Source organism: Crocuta crocuta, unplaced genomic scaffold, assembly GCF_008692635.1.
Source record: "Crocuta crocuta isolate KB4526 unplaced genomic scaffold, BGI_CrCroc_1.0 scaffold457, whole genome shotgun sequence".
In the NCBI taxonomy this organism is placed as follows: domain Eukaryota; kingdom Metazoa; phylum Chordata; class Mammalia; order Carnivora; family Hyaenidae; genus Crocuta; species Crocuta crocuta.
In genome coordinates this window covers 1,436,544-1,458,645 of record NW_027531318.1, presented here as the reverse complement: position 1 = coordinate 1,458,645, position 22,102 = coordinate 1,436,544, and the positions used below count along the sequence as shown (strand labels likewise).

The 22,102-nt window shown below is 36.6% G+C and overlaps 1 protein-coding gene and 1 pseudogene across 1 annotated transcript in view; one reads left to right on the top strand and one right to left on the bottom strand.

The window, feature by feature from the left end:
- The window catches only part of CCNY (cyclin Y), a 317,839-nt gene that overhangs the window by 37,387 nt on the left and 258,350 nt on the right, over positions 1-22,102 (top strand). The gene's annotated exons all lie outside the window — the stretch shown is intronic.
- LOC144237996 (transmembrane protein 126A pseudogene) lies at positions 18,516-19,094 on the bottom strand (annotated as a pseudogene).

The following is a 22,102-nucleotide window of genomic DNA, read 5'->3' as shown; positions in this document are numbered from 1 at the left end:
TGCCTATTGTCAAGTTTGAAAGATCACACTGCTAAAGAACAAAAATGCCACCAAGTAAATTTTAAAGATCTAATTGGCTTTCATAATCAGTTCATGAATTCAGCATCTCATCTAGCAGGTAGAGAGAGAGGAGCTCTGTTGAGCTACGGAAAAGGCAAGGTTTTAAAGGCAGAGAGGGAATGGAAAAAAGGAAATTATTAGCAAAGAATGCATTGTTTTAGGCAAGGCCACCCTCCTAAGGGGAATAGGAATCTATCAGTATATTTTCTAGTGTTGATCAGGAAATTCCAGGTTGACTGAGGCAGGGGGTGAAAACATAGTTAGGTTAGGTTTTTACCTAATCTTGATTTGCTGGCATGGGGCCCTTTAACATAAATGACTCCATATGGACCTGTGGGTTTCTTTTTGACAACACATAGGTTTTTAGCCTGGAGCTGGACTCCCCACCCTTTTCTAATGGCTCCGTTTTTCTGCCCCGCCCAGTAGCAAAAAGAAAACTTGTTTCTATTCATTCTTTCCCTCATTGTGTCATGAACTCATTCCATTAGACTTTTGTCTCCATCATTTCATTAAAGCTGCTTTTTGCAGATACTCAAGTCTTGATGTTTTATTTCTGTTTCTATGGGCAATTGATTTTCAACAGGTATACCAAGACCATTCCATGTGGGAAGAATAGTCTTTTCAACAAATGGTCCTGGGCCAACTGAAAAGCCATATGCAAAATAATGAAGTTGGGTCCTTATCTCACATCATTTATAAAAATTAACTTAAAATGGGGGCTCCTGGGTGGCTCAGTCGGTTAAGCGTCTGACTTTGGCTCAGGTCATGATCTCACGGTTCATGCGTTCAATCCCCGTGTCAAGCTCTGTGCTGACAGCTAGCTCAGAGACTGGAGCCTGTCTTCAGATTCTGTGTCTCCCTCTCTCTCTGACCATCCCTTGCCTCACGCTCTTTGACTCTCATAAATAAATAAACAAACATTAAAAAAATTAAAAAATTAACTCAAAATAGAGCAAATAACTAAATGTAAGAGCCCAAACTACAAAACTCTTCAAAGAAACATAGAAATCATGAACCTGGATTTGGCAATGGATCTTTAGATATAACACCAAAAGCACAAGCAACCATAAAAGAAAAAAAATGGATAGCAACAAAATTAAAATCTTTTGTGCTTCAAAGAGCACTAGGAAAAAGTGGAAAGACAACTCATGGAATGGGTGTTATTTCTACCAATCATATCCGATAAGGAACTTGTATCTAGAATATATAAATAGCCCTTGCAACTTAATAATAAAAAGACAATCCAATTTCAAAATGGGCGAGGATTTGAACAGATATTCCTCCAAAGACAATATGCAAATGGCCAATAAGCACATGGGGAGATGCTAACCACCATTACTCATCACAGAAATGCAAATTAAACCACAATGAAATACCACTTTTTACCTACTAGGATGACTATAATAAAAACATTGGCTAAGAAGGGTTAACGAGGATATGGAGAAATTAGAACCCCTCATAGACTTCTGGTGGGTATGGCCTCTGTGGAAAGCAATCAGGTAGTTCCTCAAAAACTTAACATCTGACCCAGAAATATATAGTCAAGAGAAATGGTAGCATATGTCTACAGAAACGAATTGTACACAAATGTTCGAGAAAGAGAGAAAGCACCACATGCATACAGGCAAGGGGCAGAGACAGAGTTCGGGGGGGGCGAGAGAGAGAGAGAGAGAGAGAGAGAGAATCCCAAATAGGCTCTGCACTATCAGCTCAGAGCCTGATGTGGGCTCAGTCCCTTGAATGGTGAGATCATGACCTGAGCCAAAACCAAGAGTTGAATGCTCAGCCAAATGAGCCATCCACGCACCTCAAGACTGAACTTTTGATTTTCTACTTTCATCATCTGCCCAAATCAGACCCTCCCTGTGACTTCCTTTCTCAGTAAATGGTAACTTCAGTTTCCAGTTGTTTATGGCAAGACTTTGAGCCATTCTTGACTTTCCTTTGTCTCTCACATCCCCTTCTAACAATTCTATCAACCTCATTTTCAAAAACAATGAGAATCAGAATCATTCTTACTAGTTCCAATGCTACTCATCTGGTCCAAGACACCATCATCCCTCACTTGGATTATTTTAGTAATCGCTTTACTAGTCTCTGTTTTGACCCTTGCTCCCTACCCCTTGCTTCTGTCTATTCTTATAGATAACCACAGTGATCCTTTTAAAATATAATTAGACCCTGTCATATCTTTCTTTTTTCTTTTTCTTTTTTTTTAAGTAGGCTTAATGCCCAGAGTGGAGCCCAATGCGGGGCCTGAACTCACGACCCTGAGGTCAAGACCTCAGCTGAGATCAAGAGTTGAATGCTTTACTGACTTAGCCACCCAGGCACCCCGACCCTGTCATATTTTTCTTTTCAAAATCTTCCAATGGCTTCTCATCTCACTCAAAGAAAAATCCAAATTCTTATCATGGCTTATATGGTGCACCATGATCTGGCTTTTGATTACCCTTCTTATTATATCTCATACTTCTTTCCATCCAATCACACTGGCTTCCATGCACCCAGAAATGTCTAGCAGAGAGTAGAGGCACTTCAAATAGTTGTAGAATAAATGGTTAGATGATTTGGGCAGAAGCCAGGTTGCAGTAAATTGAGGAGTAGATGTGAGGTTAGAAGTGGAAAAACATTTTATAGAGTTTGGCCCTGAAGAAGAGAGAAGAGACCAGGCATTTTTAGGTGGATTGGGAAGAAGCTAAAGATAGGAGGTTTTTCTTTCTTTCTTTCTTTCTTTCTTTCTTTCTTTCTTTCTTTCTTTCTTTCTGTATATGCTTAGGGTGTTTAAATAATGACAGATAGTAGCCAGGAAAAGGGTAGGTTAAATATCTAGGATATTCCAAATAAATGAGCAATTATTGAGTGTTGATTTGAAGCAGAGGAAGAAGAATAGAAGTGTGTTAGTAGCTGAGTTACCTGAGTAAGCTTCCTACCTGAGCCAGGTGAACTACTATAGAACAGATGGATATGCTCAGGAGCTATCATTTTGAGCAAAACCCATGTTCTGAGAAGAGAAAATAGGCATTTGGTATGATTCCTCTGCATTTCACCATTCTTGATCCTGCATATTTTATTCTTTACTCTGGCTGCTGCTACTTTGGTATTACAGAAAGGAGGATGAAAGTAAAGTGAANCTAAAGATAGGAGGTTTTTCTTTCTTTCTTTCTTTCTTTCTTTCTTTCTTTCTTTCTTTCTTTCTTTCTTTCTTTCTTTCTTTCTTTTTCTTTCTTCCTTCCTTCCTTCCTTCCTTCCTTCCTTCCTTCCTTCCTTTCTTTCTTTCTTTCTTTCTTTCTTTCTTTCTTTCTTTCTTTCTTTCTTTCTTTCTTTCTTTCTTTCTTTCTTTCTTTCTTTCTTTCTTTCTGTAGAGGCTTAGGGTGTTTAAATAATGACAGATAGTAGCCAGGAAAAGGGTAGGTTAAATATCTAGGATATTCCAAATAAATGAGCAATTATTGAGTGTTGATTTGAAGCAGAGGAAGAAGAATAGAAGTGTGTTAGTAGCTGAGTTACCTGAGTAAGCTTCCTACCTGAGCCAGGTGAACTACTATAGAACAGATGGATATGCTCAGGAGCTATCATTTTGAGCAAAACCCATGTTCTGAGAAGAGAAAATAGGCATTTGGTATGATTCCTCTGCATTTCACCATTCTTGATCCTGCATATTTTATTCTTTACTCTGGCTGCTGCTACTTTGGTATTACAGAAAGGAGGATGAAAGTAAAGTGAATTTGCATTGTTTTGAGTGTCTATTATACAGGTCACTGTGCTAGTGTTTGTTCCGTGTGTGTGTGTTTCAAATCTGTACATTAGTCTTGCAAGGTAGGTGTTTATATCTCCGTTTTTAAATGAACAAAGACATGGGAGAGCATGCTGTAAACTACTCTGTGACAGACAGGAAGAGACAGGAGGGAGGAAGGTAATGGAGGAAGCTCGGAGTGGGGAGGGAGGAGAAAGCTCCAGAGTAGGTTGTACCAGCACAGAAATGCATGAATTCAGGCTCCCACCAAAAAGAGGCTCACTCTATGCACACTTTCTGTCTTTTAGCCTTCTGAAATCAAGTGTTTGCTGCACTCTGAAAATTGGAATGTGGGAGTGTATATTGTTGCAGATTCTCAATGAAGAAGAGGCTATTGCTGTGATGTTAGGATCCATAAATTGTATATTGCTGCTTAACAAAAAATGAAAGTAAAGAGATCAATTTTACGGTGCTCAAGCATTGCATGCCTGAGAGAGTCTTAGCTTGTAATTACATGCTATCATGTGTTCCAAGGTTGCAGTGTCAACATGTGTTGTACACTGAGTGAGCTTCACCTGGGTTTCACTGTCCCACTGGGATCGTTTAGGTAAAGTTTTGTAGTCTGCAGCCTTACTGAGGTCAGTGGATTCTCCCTGGAGCCCAAACTGGCTTTTGATTCATGTTCCTTTAGAAACTCTGCTGGTGAACATACTTGTGAATAATTCCAGTCTACTATAATTGACGATACCAGACAATAGAAACTATTCTCAACTTAAGTGAATCAAACCACAGTAGACACATATTTCAGTTTTATAATTCAGTGCATAGAGGATAAATAGAAGTGGGTAGAAAATATAGTATTTTATTGTACACACTAGAAGTATTAGGTAGGGATGGTTATTGTGATTTGAGAAAGTCAATGGTGGAGGAATGGTCTGCAGGGGTACGGCCAGCTATGGCAGCAGGTAATGGATGCAGTAAGGGCTCTAACCATCTCCAAGGGAAAATGTTCTGTTCCATAAAGGGTTTTTAAAAATAGTTTTATTGAGGTATGCTTTACATACAATAAACTTTGTATTTAAAGTGTGTAACTTGTAAGTTTTGATATATGTATACATCTGTAAAACCATCACCATAATCATGAAAATAAACATATCCATTATCTGCAAAGTTTCCTAATGCCCCTTCCTCCTGCTTTCCTCTAATTTATATTTATAGAGTTGTTCACAGTATTCCCTTATTACCATTTTAATGCCTGTCAAATCTGTAATGATATCTTCTCTTTCATTCCTGATATTGGTAATTGGTGTCTTATCTCTTGCCAGTCTTTCTAGAGGTTTATCAGTCTCATTGATCTTTTTCAGAGGACTGACACTAATTTTCCCGATTTTTCCATTTTCAATTTTGGTGATTTCTTCCTCAATATTTGTTTCCTTCTTTCTACTGGTGGTAGGCTTATTTTGCTCTTCTTTTTCTAGTTTCTTGAAGTAGAAACTTAGACTATGGTTTGAGACCTTTTCTCTTTTCTAATATAAGCACTGAATGCTATAAATTTTCTTCTAATCACTGCTTTAGGTGCATCCCACCAATTTTGCTATGTTCTATTTTCAATTTTAATTTCCCTTCGGACTTCCACTCTGACTTTGAGTGACTTAGAAGTGTGTTAATTTCCAAGCATCTGGATATTTTCATCTTTCTCTTTCTGAGTTCTAGCTTAATTTCATTAACTTTAGAGAACACATCTTGTACTATTTTAATTCTTTCAAATTTGTTAAAGTTTGTTTTATGGTTCAACTGCTCTATCTTGGTGAGTACTACAGATGTACTGGAAAATGTATATTCTGCTGTTACTGCTGGAATGTCCTATACATATCAGTTAGATCCAAATGGTTGAAACTGTGGTCAGTTCTATATTCTTGCGAATGTCCCATGGACTGGTTCTGTTACAGGGAGAAGGGTGTTGAAATGTGGATTTGCTATGTCTTCCTACAGTCCTATCAGCTCTTGCCTGATGTACACTGTAGTTCCATTCTCAGGTGTACTCACATTAAGGTTGTTACGTCTATTTGGTGAATTCAACATTTTATTATCATGCAATGTCCCCTCTATACCCCTGGTAATTTTTTCGTTAGACAGTCTACTTATATGTTAATATAACTACTCCAGGTTTCCTTTGGTTAATGTTTCAGTGGTATCTTTCTGAATGCTATACCCTTTTTTATTCTTTTACATTTACTTTATGGATATCATATTTGAAATGAGTTTCTTCTTTTTTTTAATTTAATTTTTTTTCTTTCGTAGTTTAATGTCAAGTTGGTTTCCATATAACACCTAGTACTCATCCCAACAAGTGCCCTCCTCCATGCCAATTACCCCCCTTCCCCTCTCCTCCACCCCCATCAGCCCTCAGTTTGTTCTCAGGATTCACGAGTCTCTCATGATTTGCCTCCCTCCCTCTCCCCAACTATTCTTCCGCTTCTCCTCCCCCACGGTGCTCTGTTAAGTTTCTCCTAATCCACCTACACTTGAAAACATATGGAATCTGTCTTTATCTGCCTGACTTATTTCGCTCAGCATAACACCCTCAAGTTCCATCCACCTTGCTACAAATGGCCAGATTTCATTGTTTCTCAGTGCCATTTACTATTCCATTGTATAGATAAACCACATATTCTAGATCCATTCATCCCTTGATGGACACTTAGGCTCTTTCTATGATTTGGCTATTGTTGAGAGTGCTGCTATGAACATTGGGGTACATGTGCCCCTATGCATCAGCATTCCTGTATCCATCCCTTGGGTAAATTCCTAGCAGTGCTATTGCTAGATCCTAGGGCAGTTCTATTGTTAATTTTTGAGGAACCTCCACACTGTTTTCCAAAGTGGCTGCACCAGTTTACATTCCCAACAACAGTGTAGGAGGGTGCCCGTTTTTCCATATCCTCACGAGCATCTACAGTCTCCTGATTTGTTCATTTTAGCCACTCTGACCAGCATGAGGTGGTATCTCAGTGTGGTTTTGATCGGCATTTCCTGGATGATGAGGGACACTGAGCATCGTTTCATGTGTCTGTTGGCCATCTGGATGTCCTCTTTGGAGAAGTGTCTGTTCATGTCTTCTGCCCATTTCTTCACTGGATTATTTGTCTTTTGGGTGTGGAGTTTGGTGAGTTTCTTATAGATTTTGGATACTAGCCCTTTATCTGATATGTCATTTGCAACTATCTTTTCCCATTCTGTTGGTTGCCTATTAGTTTTATTGATTGTTTCCTTTGCCATGCAGAAGGTTTTAATCTTGCTGAGGCCCCAATAGTTCATTTTTACTCTTGATTCCCTTTCCTTTGGGGATGTATCAAGTAAGAAATTGCTGTGGTTGAGGTCAAGGAGGCTGTTTCCTGCTTTCTCCTCTAGGGTTTTGATGGTTTCCTATCTCACATTCAGGTCCTTTATCCATTTTGAGTTTATTTTTGTGTATGGTGTGAGACAGTGATCTAGTTTCATTCTTCTGCATGTTGCTGTCCAGTTCTCCCAGCACCCTCTGTTAAAGAGGCTGTCTTTTTTTTCCATTGGATACTCTTTCCGCTCTGTCAAAGATTAGTTGGCCATACATTTGTGGGTCCAAATCTGAGTTCTCTATTCTAGTCCATTCGTCTATGTGTCTGTTTTTGTGCCAATACCATAGTGTCTTGATGATTACAGCTTTGCAATAGAGGCTAAAGTCTGGGATGGTGATACCTCCCGTTTTGCTTTTCTTCTTCAATATTGCTTTGGCTATTTGGGGTCTATTGTGGTTTCATAAAATTTTAGGATAGTTTGTTCTAGCTTTGAGAAGAATGCTGGTGCAATTTTGATTTGGATTGCATTGATTATGTAGATTACTTTGGGTAGTAATGACATTTTAACAGTATTTATTCTTCTGATCCATGAGCATGGAATGTTTTTCCATTTCTTTGTGACTTCTTCAATTTCCTTCATAAGTTTTCTATAGTTTTCATCATACAGATCTTATATATCTTTGGTTAGGCTTATTCCTGGGTGTTTTATGGTTTTTTGTGCACTTGTGAATGGGATCAGTTTCTTGATTTCTCTTTCTGCTTCTTCATTATTGGTGTATACAAATGCAACTGATTTCTGTATGTTGATTTTGTACCCTGCAACTTTGCTGAATTCATGGATCAGTCTGGTAGGCTTCTGGTGGAGTCTGTCAGGTTTTCTCTGTAGAGTATCATGTCGTCTGTGAAAAGTGAAAGTTAGAATTCTTCTTTGCCAATTCTGATGCCTTTTTTTTCCTTTTGTTGTCTGATGGCTGATGCTAGGACTTCCAGCACTATGTTAAATCACAGTGGTGAGAGTGGACATCTCTGTCGTGTTCCTGATCTCAGAGGGAAAGCTCTCAGTTTTTCCCCATTGAGGATGATGTTAGCTGAGGGCTTCTCATAGATGGCTTTTATGAGTTTCTGTAATTTCCTTCTATCCCGACTTTCTCGAGGGTCTTTATTAAGAAGCGATGCTGTATTTTGTCAAATGGTTTTTCTGCATCTATCGACAGGAACATATGGTTTTTATCTTTTCTTTTGTTAATGTGATGCATCACATTGATTGATTTGTGAATATTGAACCAGCCCTGTAACCCAGGAATGAATCCCACTTGATCATGGTGGATAATTCTTTTTATGTGCTGATGGATTAAATTTGCAACATCTGGTTGAGGATTTTTGCATCAGTATTCATCAAGGATATTGGCCTGTAGTTCTCTTTTTTTGCTGGTTCTCTTTCTGGCTTGGGAATCAAAGTGATGCTGGCTTCATAGAATGAGTCCAGAAGTTTTCCTTTGATTTCTATTTTTTGGAATAGCTTGAGAAGAATGGGTATTAACTCTGTTTTAAATGTCTGGTAGAATTCCCCAGGGAAGCCATCTGTCCCAAGGCTCTTATTTGTTGGGAGATTTTTGATAAGTGATTCAATTTCTTCACTAGTTATGGGTCTGTTCAGATTTCCTATCTCTTTCCTTGTGAATTTTGGTAGTTTGTATGTTTAGCAATTTCTCCATTTCTTCTAAGTTGTCCAATTTGCTGGCATATAATTTTTCAGGGTATTCCCTGATAATTGCTTGTATTTCTGAGAGATTGGTTGTATTAAATCTATTTTTCATTCATGATTTTGTTTATTTGGGTTCTCTCTCTTTTCTTTTTGAGAACTCAGCCTGGCTAGAGGTTTATCAATTTTGTTTATTTTTTCAAAAAACCAACTCTTGGTTTCACTGATGTGTTCAACTGTTTTTTTTGGATTCTATACGGTTTATTTCTTCCCTGGCTTTTATTATTTCTCTTCTCCTACTGGGTTTGGGGCGCTCTTGTTGCTCTCCTTCTAGTTCCTTTAGGTGCGCTGTTAGAGTTTGTATCTGCGCTTTTTCTAATTTCTTGAAATAGGCCTGGAGTGTAATGTACTTTCCTCTTAGGACTGCCTTTGCCACATCCCATAGAGTTTTGATTGCTGTATTTTCATTTTCATTTGTTTCCATATATTTTTAAATATTTTCTCTAATTGCTTGATTGGCCCATTGTTCTCTGGTAGAGTGTTCTTTAACCTCCATATTTTTGGAGGTTTTCCAGACTTCTTCCTGTGGCTGATTTCAAGTTTCATAGCACTGTGCTCTGAAAGTGTGTATGGTATGATCTCAATTCTTTTATATTTATTGAGGGCTGCTTTATGACCCAGTATGTGATCTATCTTGGAGAATGTGCCCATGCACACTTGAGAAGAAAGTGATTTCCATGGCCTCAGGATGTAGAGTTCTAAATATATCTGTCAAATCCATCTGGTCCAATATGTCTTTCAAGTCCATTGTTTCTTTAGTGATTTTCTGTGTAGCTGATCTATCCATTGCTGTAAATGGAATATTAAAGTCCCCTGCTATCAGCACATTCTTATCCATAAGATTTTTCTGTTTGTGATTGTTTTATGTATTTAGGTGCTCCTGTATTCAGTTTGTAGACATTTATAATTGTTAGCTCTTCCTGATGGATAGACCCTGTAATTAATATATAACGCCCTTCTTCATCCCTTGCTACTGCTTTTACTTTAAAGTCCATGTTGTCTGATATGAGTATAGTTACTCCAGCTTTCTTTTGACTTTCAGTAGCATGATAGATATTTCTCCATCCCTTACTTTCAATATGAAGGTATCCTTAGGTCTAAAATGAGTTTCTTGTAGATAGCAAATAGATGGATTTTTTTTAATCCATTCTGCTACCCTATGTCTTTTGATTGGAGCATTTAGTCCATTTACATCCAGTGTTATTATTGAAAAATATAGGTTTAGAGTCATTGTGTTCTTTGTAGGATTCATGCTTGTGGTGGTGTCCCTGGTACCTTGTGTTCTTTGCAACATTTCCCTCATAGAGTCCCCCTCAGGATTTCTTGTAGTGCTGCTTTAGTGTTGATGAATTCTTTCAATTTTTATTCATTTGGGAAGACTTTTATCTCTCCTTCTATTCTGAATGACAGGCTTGCTGGAGAGAGGATTCTTGGCTGCGTATTTTTTCTTTTTCATCACATTGAAGATTTCCTGCCATTCCTTTCTGGCCTGCCAAGTATCAGTAGATAGGTCTGTAACTACTCTAATAGGTCTCCCTTTGTATGTTAGGGTCCTTTTATCCCTAGCTGCTTTCAGAATTCTCTTTTTGTCCTTATATTTTGCCATTTTCACTATGATACGTCGTGCAGAAGATCGATTCAAGTTAAGTCTGAGGGGAGTTCTCTGTGCCTCTTGGATTTCAATGTCTGTTTCCTTCCCCAGATTGGGGAAGTTCTCTGCTATAATTTGTTCAAGGACTCCTTCAGCGCCTTTCCCTCTCTCTTCCTCTTCTGGAATTCCTATGATACGGATATTGTTCCATTTGATTGTATCACTCAGCTCTCGAACTCTCATTTCGTGTTCTTGGATCAGTGTATCTCCCTTTTTCTCTGCTTCCTTTTTTTCTATAATTGTGTTTTCAAATTCACCTATTCTCCTCTCTGCCTCTTCAATGCGTGCGTTGGACGCCTCCATTTTATTATGCATCTCATTTATAGGATTTTTAAATTCATCACAACTATTTTTAAGCTCCATAGTCTTTGTAGCAATAGCTTCTCTGATGTCTTCCATGCCTTTTTCAACCCCAGCTATTAATTTTATGACTATTGTTCTAAATTCTTTTTTAGTTATGTTGCTTATATGTGTTTTGAGCAGTTCTTTAGCTGTCATTTCTTCCTGGAATTTTTTTAGAGGAGAGTTCTTCTGTTTCATCATTTTGGCTAGCTTTCTGTCTCTGGTTACTTTGAAAAGCTTGTTATGTGCTCTGCACCTGCGAGTTCTGCTGTATTAAAGAAGGCTCATACTGTCCAGGGCCTGTCTGTTCAGGAAGTTTTCTTTGAATGGTGTCTCTTGGCCTCTCTTGTTGATATTTTGGTTTTTTTATTTCCCTACTCATAGTGGTATTTGGGACTCTCCACCATGTGTACTTTGGCTTGTTTCTTGAGGTAGCCTGAAAAGGAAAACAGACAGACAAACACACAGGGAACAATGGCCTGCAAACGCACAGAGAAATCCAACAAACAAGCAAACCAAAAGGGAAAAAGAAAAAGATAAAAAAGAAAAGAAAAAAGAAAAGGAGCCAAAAGACAAAGGACAGTCTAAAAGCATAAAACCAGAATTCCCAGCTACAAATAAAGAGCAGGGTGTATGCAGTGCTGATGGAAGAGCATATACAAAGAGAGAAATGACAGGGCGGGGAGAAAGTGGAATTGGACAGTGACCAGGCAGAGAGACTAAGAGGCTTAATTCAGAGAGAAAGACGAGAATATGGTAGGAAGTGAGGTAAAAGAAACGAAGATAATGTTACTCAGAGAAACTATATAGTCTGATTACTTCATAGAGAGAGAGAGAGAGAAAGGTAGCAGTGGAGGTGTAGAATATACATCTAGAGAATGAATTAAATGTGACTGTTTAAGTAAACCAGTGACCAGAGTGCCCAGTCCAGCAGAGGGGAGGGATACTAACGAGACAAGGGAAAATATATCTGAATAGAAAGAATTGATCTAGAATTAATCACGGCAGCGCATCCATGTTGTTCTTGCCCTGGGCTCCGGTAAAAAACAAGCAGCTCTCCAGTGGGGATGCGCATGGTTTGGTGTAGGCAGGTCTTAGCCTCCACTGCTGTACTGCAGGCCGCTCCCTGAGGTCCTGCCTTGGTGGTCGTGGGAAGAAAAATGGCAGGACTCTAGTCCCTTCTCAAACCAAGCGTTGCAAATCACTCTTTGGGTCTGATCTCCCTGTGCCATGGGCGTAGCCAAGGTGGGCCGTGTTCTCTGTCCCAAGCCCCACCTTGTTTCCAGGTCTTAGTCTGTGTGCCCCATTGATACTGCCGGGGATTCAGCCGGGAGAGCAGCAGAGCAGTTTCTCCTGGCACCGCCTGGGAACAGGGCACCAAGCCCAAAGTCAGCACCACAACTAGAAATAGGATCACTCTCCGTCCAGAGCTGAGGTTTTTCTCTTCTCCAGGGCAGTTCTATGAGCAGTTTCAGCTGCTATTTCTCTTCCCCTCGACTCTCCAAGGCTCTCCAAGAATGGGGTGCCCTCCCCTCCCTCTGTGTCTCCAGGTCCAGGCCAGATTTTATCTCCCCCAGTTTGTACTCACGCACCTATGAAGTTGTCTTCTTAGTGGACTCTGTCTCTTTCTTCCCAAACTCCTGCGGTTCAGTTTCCTATGGCTTCACCCCTTCTCTGTTTGAGAGATGGGGCGAGCGAAACGTACGGAGCTCCCTACTTCTCCGCCCTCTTTCTTTTTTTTTTTTCATTTTAATGTTTTATTCATTTTTGAGGGAGAGCAGAAGAGGTGCAGAGAGAGAGAAGGAGACACAGAATCCAAAGCAGGCTCCAGGCTCTGAGCTGTCAGCACAGAGCCCAACACAGGGCTCGATCTCATGAACTGTGAAGTCATGAGCTGAGCCAAAGTCGGACTCTTAACCGACTGAGCCACCCAGGTGCCCCTGAAGTGAGTTTCTAATCAGCTCTAAAGGCTACTCTTAATCATGTTCTGACTTTGTGGTTCTAAATGAAGCTTTCTTGTTGATTTTTATTTAAAAATTTTAAAAAATGTTTATTTTTGAGAGAAAGAGACAGCACAAATTGGGGGAGGGGAAGAGAGGGGGAGACATAGAACCTGAAGCAGGCTCTAGCTCTGAGCTGTCAGCACACAGTCTGAAGCAAGGCCCAAACCCATGAACCACAGGATAATGAACTGAGCCAAAGTTGGTTGCTTAACTGAGCCACCCAGGCGCCCCTATCTTTTCACTTTTTGATGAACTTTTGGTTTGTTTTCAGGTGTTGACTATTGTTAATAAAATTGGTGTCAACATTCTTGTGAAAGTCTTTGTGTGAATGTGTGTTTTCTCTTCTCTTGGGTAACTGTCTATAAGTAGGATTGCTGGCCCGTATGGTAAACAAGTTTAACTTTCTAAGAGAATATCAAACTGTTTTCCAAAATGAATGTATTACTTACATGCCACCAGCAACATATAAGGATTGAACTTACTGCACGTAAGTTACTGATAGTACTGGCAGGCAGTCTTCAATATTAGCTATTCTAGTGAGTGGGTAGTGAATCTTATGGTTTCGATTTCCATTTCACTGATGACTGGACATTGAGCATCCCTTCATGTGCTTATGAGTCATTTCTAGCTCTTCTATTAAGAAATACTTCTTCAAATCTTTTTGCTCATTTTTTTGGGGGGGTTGTCTTGAGTTATAGAAGTTTCTCTATTCTATTTTCTATTCTAGGAATATTCTAGTAATGAATCACCTGTCAGATATATGTATTTTGAATATTTTCTGTAGCCTGTGGCTTCCTTTTTTATTTCTTTAATGCTCTTTTAATGGGGAGAAGGTTTAAATTCTGGTAAAGTCAAATTTATAATTTTTTATGGTTTGTGCTTTTTGCATTGTAGTAATTCTTCATTTAACCCAAGATTGCAAAGATTTTCTCCAAAGTTTTCTCCTTAAAGTTTTAGCGTTTACATTTCAGTATATAAGACATTCTGAGTTCAGTTTTGTGTGTGGAGTGAGAAAAAGATCAAGGGCTTTGTTTTGTTTTCATAAGGATACCCAGTTGTGCCAGTACCATTTGTTGGAAAGAGTATTCTTTTCTCATTCAATCACCTGGCAGACTTTGGGGAAAATCAATTGACCAAATCAGATATCCACCAATGCATAAATATATTTCTGGATTCTTCCTCACTTTCTTGATTATAGCTTTACAGTAAGTCTTAAAATCAGGCAGTGTAAGACCTCCACTTTGTCCTTCTTCTAAGCTATTTTGGCTATCCTAGGTCTCTTGGATTTAAAATCAGCTTTTCAATTTCAAAAATCCTTCTGGAACTGTGATAGAGATTGCATTGAATCTAGAGATTGAGGTTTTGTTTTCCAAAGCATGAACGTAGATATCTCTTCACTACTTAGGTCTTTTTTCAGCAATGTTTGGGTTTTCATTGTAAAAATCTTGTACATACACTGTTAAATTTATCCCTTTCATTCTGCATATTATTACAAATGATGTTAATATTCATTTTCTAATTATTTATTGCTGGTATATAAAAATATAATAGGTTTTTGTATACTGACCTTGTATCATGTGACCTTATTTATATCACTTACTAGTCCTACAAGCCTTTTTGTACGTTTCTTAGGATTTCTTTCATACACAAATATGTCCCTGTGAGTGAAGATAGTTTTACTTCTTTCTTCTCAACTTTTTGATCCTTTCTTTTTCTTACTTTATTTTACAAGATAGGCCCTCCAAAAAAGTGAAGTGGTGAAAGTAAATGTCCCACTTTTTTGCCAGTCTTAGCATGAAAGCATCTGTTAGCTTCACCATTAGGTAGGTTTTATTTTAGGTTTGGTTTTTTTTTGTTTGTTTGTTTTTAGTTGTTGTTGATTTAGGTTTCTTTTTTTTTTTTTGTAGATGTCTTTTATCAGGTCAAAAAAGTTCCTCTGAATTACTCCTTAATTAAGAAAGTGGCTTTGTTTGTTTTTTATACCATAAAAGTGTGTTAAATTTTGCTTTGCTTTTCATATATTGAGACAATTATATTTTCTCTTTTATTATGCTAATGTGGTAAATTTCACTGACGTTTTAAATAGATTTTTTCTTTTTCATAATGGCTTTATTGAGATATAATTCCCACACCATATAACTCATCCATTTTTTTTAAGTACCCTCTGATGCAGGGCTTGAACTCATGACCCTGAGATCAAGACCTGAGTTGAGGTCAGACGATTCACCAACTGAGCCACCTAGGCACCCCTAATTTGTCTGTTTAAAGTTAATAATTTCAATAGTTTTTAGTATGTTGTCAGAGTTGTGCAATCATTATCACAATTCATTTTAGAACATTTCAATCAGTCACTTCACATTCACCTCAACTCTTCCAGCATTGGATACAGAATAATCTACTTTCTTTCTGTATAGATTGGATAATTCTGAACATTTCATATAAATGGAATCATGTCTGGCTTTTTTAACTTAGACTATTTTTTTCTTTATTTAAGTTCACCTATTTATTTTAAGAAAAAGAGATAAAAGTGCAAGTTGGGGAGGGAGAGAGAGAATCCCAAGCAGGCTCTGCACTGTCACTGCAGAGCATGATGCGTCACTTGAAACCATGAACTGTGAGATCATAACCTGAGACGAAGTCCAACACTTAATTGATGGCGCCACCCAGGAGCCCCTAGGCTAATGTTTTAAATATCTATCCAAAGTGTAGCATGTGTTAGTACTTCATTTCTTTGTATTGCCAAGTAATATTCCATTATACAGCTAGACCACATTTTACTTAATCATTCATCAGCTGTTGCTGTTGTTGCCACTTTTTTTTTTCTCTTATGAATAATGCTACTATAGCATTTATGCACAACCTAACATGAACATAGGTCTTCATTTCTCTAAGGTATATATTAGAAGTAAAATTGCTGGGCTATGTGGTAATTTTATGTTTGATCTTTGGAGGAACTACCAGCCTGCTTCTCAAAGAGGCTGTTCCATTTTACATTCCTACTGGTAGTGTAGGGGGTTTCCAATTTCTCCACATTTTTACCACCTTTGTCATCATCTTTAGGGTTACAGCTATCCTATTGGGTGTGAGGTGGCATCTCATTGTGGTTTTGGTTTGCATTTCCCTAATAGGTGGTGTACATGTGTACATCTTTGGAGAAATTCAATGTTTTGCCCTTTTTTACTTAGGTTGTCTTTATATCACTGAGTTACAAGAGTTCTTTATATACTTTACAAATTTTCTCTCATATTGTGAATTGTCTTTTTATTTTCTTGATGGTATCTTTTGAAGGACAAGAGTTTTAATTTATTTTCTATTTTTTGAAGCACAAGAGTCTTTAATTTTTATAATGCTTAATTTATTTATTATTTTGTTGTCTATGATTTCAGTGTCATATCTAAGAAACCATTACCTAATTCAATATTATGAAGACTCCTATGTTTTCCTCTAAGAGTTTTATAATTATAGCTATTACACTTATGTCTTTGATTCGTTTGGGGTTAGTTTTTATGCATTGTGTGAGGCAGGCAATCCAATTTATTCTTTTTGTGTGAATATTTGTTGTCCCAGCATCATTTGTTTAAAAAGTCTACACTTTCCCTCATTGGATTGTCTTGGCACTGTAGTCAAAAATCAATTGGTTGTAAATGTGAAGGCTTATTTATGGACTTTCAGTGTGAGTCATTATGTCAAAACCACACAGTCTTGACTACTTAGCATTCTAATAGGTTTTGAAATTGGAAAGTATGAGCTCTTCAAATTTGTTCTTGTTCGTGGAGATTGTTTTGGCTCTTCTGGGTCCCTGCAAAGAAATTCTTTCTGCAAAGAAAGCAGCTGGAATTATGGTAAATACACTGCAGCTATAGACCAATCTGTGAGAATTGCTACCTTAATCGTATTAAGTCTTCCAAACCATGTGTATAGGTTGTTTTTCCACTTATTTAAATCATCTTAATTTTTTCAACGTTTTATAGTTTTTAAAAAAGATTTTAATGTTTATTTATTTCTGAGAGAAAGAGAGAGGGAGAGAGAGCATGTGAATGGGGAGGGGCAGAGAGAGAGGGAGACACAAAATCTGAAGCATTCTAGGCTCTGAGCTGTCAGCACAGAGCCTGATGCAGCGCTCAAACTCACGAGCCATTAACTGACTGAGACACCCAGGTGCTCCTCAATGTTTTATAGTTTTTAAAGTACAGTTTTAAAGCATAAGTTCTGCATTTCTTTTATTAAAATGTATTCATCAAACTTAACGGAGGACAATGGGGGAGAAGGAGGGGGGAAATAGTGGGAGAAAGGGGGAGAGGCAAACTATGAGAGACTCTTGAATGCTGACAAAAACTGAGGACTGATGGATGTGGGGGGGGATGGGCACGGAGAGGGGCACTTGTGGGAATGAGCACTGGGTGTTATACGGAAACCAACTTGACAATAAACTATTTGTAAAAAAAACAAATAAATAAAAATAAAATACTATTGACCACAAAAAAAAATGTATTCCTCAGTATTTTATTTCTTTGGAATGTTTCCTTAGTTTCAGTTTCAGATTGATCATTGGAAATGTATATACCTGCAGTTGATTTTTGTATATCAATCTTATACCTGCCATCCAGTTGAACTCATTTACTAGTTTTAATATTTTTAATATTTTTCTACATAAAATTCATTTCATATGCTAACAGAAAGCATTTCACTTCTTCCTTCCCAATCAGGATGCCTTGTATTTCTTTGTCTTGACTAATTGCCCTGGCTAGAATCTCCAGTATAATCTTGAACAGAGGTGGTAAGAGGAGACATCTTTGTCTTATTCCTGATCTTAGGGTGAAAGCATTTAGTCTTTTACCATTATGCTAGCTGTAATATCTTAGACATGCCATTTATCAGATTAAGGAAGTTCCTTTCTATTTCCTGTTTGTTGAGTTTTTTTTTTTTTTAGTCATTAAAGGTTAAATTTTGTCAAATGCTTTTTCTGCATCTATTGAGACGATCATGTGGTCTTTGTCCTTTATTTTGTTGATATGTATTACATTAATTGATTTTCAGATGTTAAACAAACTTTGCATTTCTGGGATAAATTCTACTTGATAATGGTGCATAATTCTTTTTATGTGTTTCTGGCAGTTTGTTAGTATTTTGTTGTAGAATTTTGCATCTACAAAATTCTCAGAGAAGATATTTGTCAATTTTATTTTTTAGTGATGTCTTCTTCTGGTTTTGGTATCAGCATAATATTGGTGTGATAGAATGATTTGGAAAGTGTTTCATCCTCTTTTGTTTTTTGGAAGAGTCTGTGAAGAGTTGGTATTAATTTTTATTTCAGTGTTTGGTAGCATTCACCAGTGAAGATGTGTGGGCCTGAAAATTCCATTTTAGTAGTTTTCTAGTTATACTTCAATCTCTTTACTGTTGTAGGTCTATTTGAGTTTTCTATTTCTTTTTTATTCAGTTTCAATAGTCAATTTCAGTGTCTCTTTTAGGCATTTGTCTCTTCTACATTATTTAATTTGCTGGCATACAGGTATTCATAGTATTCCTTATAATCTTTTTAAATAATTCATACACTACATGTTTATTTTATTTACATTTATTTATACATTACAATTTTATTTTTGCGTACACATTTGTTTAACCATCACTGAATTTCTAGGCCAGTTTCAGGTAACCGAAGAGCCTTTATAATTAGTTTATGATGTCTAGGTCCAAGGCATGCTGCAAACAAAGTTTGGAGCAAAATGGGAAGTAACATCTTTCTAAAGACAGACTTTGAAATTCTAGTCTAGTAAGTTAAGATGTTTCCTTTCTTTGGTAGCAGGGGTGACTCATATCTGACTGCTTGGTCACCATTCCCAAGAAAATAGGGTACAGGACCACTCAAAACGAGACCAACAAATCCACCCTGTGCTATGGTACAGATTTCACAAGTCATCTGCATTCAAAGGTAAACTTACAAAATCTTTATAAGATGTATATGCAGTTAAAAATGAGATCACTGCTATTGGTAAGCCAGCAGCTATACGAGCCTGTGTCACATTTAAGATGTGTCCATGAAGACTATTTGCTCTTAGACCACAGAAAGCAGCATTAAGTCCATAGATGTTGATCCATCTGCAAATAGATTCCTTTCTGCTTCTGGGAGTTGGTTACTTTTTCTGATTATGGTATTGAAAATCAAATTTTCTTTGACAATATCATCTGGTTCATGATTTTCCATTTTAGCCTTATGCTCTCCGCACAGCAGTTGATGCCTCCAGCAGTCCTCCTCTGACGGGGGGCTGAGTAAGTGGGGTGTCCCTCCAACCTTTGCTCAACTAGGATGAGGGCAGCCATCTTTGGCTGACAAGTGACTCTTCCTTATAATCTTTTTAAAGATTAGTATAAGTTAGTAGCACTGTCCCCGTCTCATTTTTTATTACATTAATCTGAGTCTTTTTTCTTTTTCTTTTTGTGTGATCAGACTAGCTAAATAAATATTTGTCAATTTTCTTTTCTTTTCAAAGCCAAATTGATCCTTTAAATTTTTCTGCGTTGTTTTTCAGTTTTCCATTTTATCTATCTATGCTCTAATCTCTGTTATTTCTTTCCTTTTGTTTGCTTTAGGTTCAGTTCGCTTTTAGGTGGATGTTTACGTTATCAATTTAAGATATTTCTTCTTTTTAAATTTGGTGTTTACATTTATAACTGTCCCTCTAAATACTGTTTTAGCTGCATTACATAATTTTTGGCAAAGTGTAGCTTCATTTTGATTCCTCATATCTTTCTTGTGATTTCTATTTTGATCTATTAGTTATTTAGAAATATATTATTTAATTCCACATATTTGTGAGTCTCCAATTTCTTTCTGTTATTGATTTCCCTCTTTCACTCCATTGTGGCTGTAGAACATACTTTATATAATTTAAATTTTTAAAAATTTACTAATAACTTGATTTATAGTCTACCAATGATCTATCTTGGTGAATGTGCACTTGAGAAGAATATGTATTTTGCTGTTGTTTGGTGGTGGCCTATAAAGGTCTTTTAGCTATAGTTGGTTAATAAATGTTAAAATCTCTATTTCTTTGTTTATGTTCTTTCTAGTTATTCTATTATTGAGAATGGAGTATGGAAGCCACTGACTATTACTGTTGAATTGTCTAATTCTCTCTTCAATTCTGTCAGTTTTTGTATTTTGGTGACTCTGTTGGTAGGTGCATATATGTTTATAAAATTGTATTATAAAAAAGATGATTTTTAAAATGTATTTATTTATTTAAAATAATTNTCATTGCTTACATACAACACCCAGTGCTCATTCCAACAAGTGCCCTCCTCAAAACATGATTTTTTTAATAAACATATGTTTATAATTGTATTATAAACATATAGGTTATAATTATTATATAAACAACAGCAGATAATAAACCTGTATGTTTATCTAATTATATTATAAAAGCATGATTTTTAATAAGCATGTTTGTAATTGTATTATAAACATAAGTTTATAAAAATCATGCTTTTATAATACAATTATAAAGATTTATGTTTATCTGGATTGTAAGCATATATGTTTATACAATAGTATTATAAACATATGTATGCACCTACCAGCAGAGACACCAAAATGAAAAACCTGACAGAATACCTATGTATTTTTCTTTTAGTCTTTTTTTTTTCATCCTACAGTCTTGGCTATATGATTGATTGATTAGTACACTCACATTTAATTTATTATGGATATAGTTGAACTTATATATGCTATTTTACATTTAGTTTTCTATATGTCTTGTCTTTTTTTGTTCCTTTATTCTTCCTTTACTACTTTCTTTGTCTTACATAAATATTTTCTAGTGGAACATTTTACTTCTTTTAAAAATATTCTTCACTGTGATATTTGTTATTTTCTTAATTATTTTCTTAGTGGTTTTTCTAGGATTTACTAAATACATCTTAACTTATTAGAACCTACTTTAGACTTACACCAACTAAATTCCAGTGAGATATAGACATTACTCCTATATAGCATCTATCATACTTTGAGATCTTTGAACTTCTTAAGTGTGTAGTTTTTAAAAATAAAATTTGGGATTTTTTTCAAGTCATTATTTTGTCTAATTTTTTTCCTGCTCCTTTCCTCGCTCCTTCTGGTACTTCTGTTACATGTATGTTTGTGTATTTAATGGTATCCCACAAGAAGGGGAACTCTCTTACACTGTTGGTGAGAATGCAAATTAGTGCAGCCACTGTAGAAAACAGTGTGGAGGTTTTTCTGGAATGGTTATCTGAGGAGCTTCAGGTACCTGTTCCTCAGTGAAACAACCATAACCGGTAAATAATAATTGTCCTGAGGGAATACATCAAAAGAATAAACATTTATTCAAAAAATTTATTAAATATCTGTAAGAACAGCCAGACTCTGTGGCACTTGAGTCATGGCCTTTTACCTCCCCAGGACATTTTGTAGAACAACAGAGCAATCAGCTAGCAATTAGTGAAGCCTAATATGTGCAATACCAAATGAAGCAGACAGCTTAATAAAGAAGCTATGATGACAATGTCACATCAAATAGAGAATGTCTATAAAGATTTAGAAATAATCTTTCAAAACAAATGGAAATTTTACAGTGAAAAAGTACAATAAGATATTCTCTAAAGCACAGCTTTAGCTAGCTGCATCCCACAAACTTTGTAAAAATATTTTCTCGTTTCTCTTCTAATTTCTTTTGTGATGCATGGTTTAATTTCCAGATATTTTGTAATTTGCAGATACCTTTCAGTTATTGATTTCTAGTTAAATTGCATTTTGTCAGAGAAGTCCTCCATGTGATTTCCATCCTATTGAATTTATTGAGACTAGTTTCATGGCCCAGTGTATGATATATGTTCCACTGGCACTGATAACACTGTGAAGTCTACCATTTCTAGGTGATGTGTTCTATAAAAGTCCATTAGATTCAGTTATGTGACAGCATTATTCAAGTTTTCTATATTCCAATTTACTTTTCTGTCTACTATTTCTACTAATTGTGGAGAGATGTGCTGAAATATCCAACTCTAACTGTGGATTTGTCTTTTTCTCCTTTCAATTTTGTCAGTTTTTGCTTCATGTATTTTGATGCAATTGGGTGTATTTCCATTTAGGATTGTCTTTCTTCTTAGTAACTTGACATTTTATCATTACAAAACATCCTTCTTTATTTCTGGAAGTATTCCTTGTTCTAAAGTCTACTTTGTCTAATATGA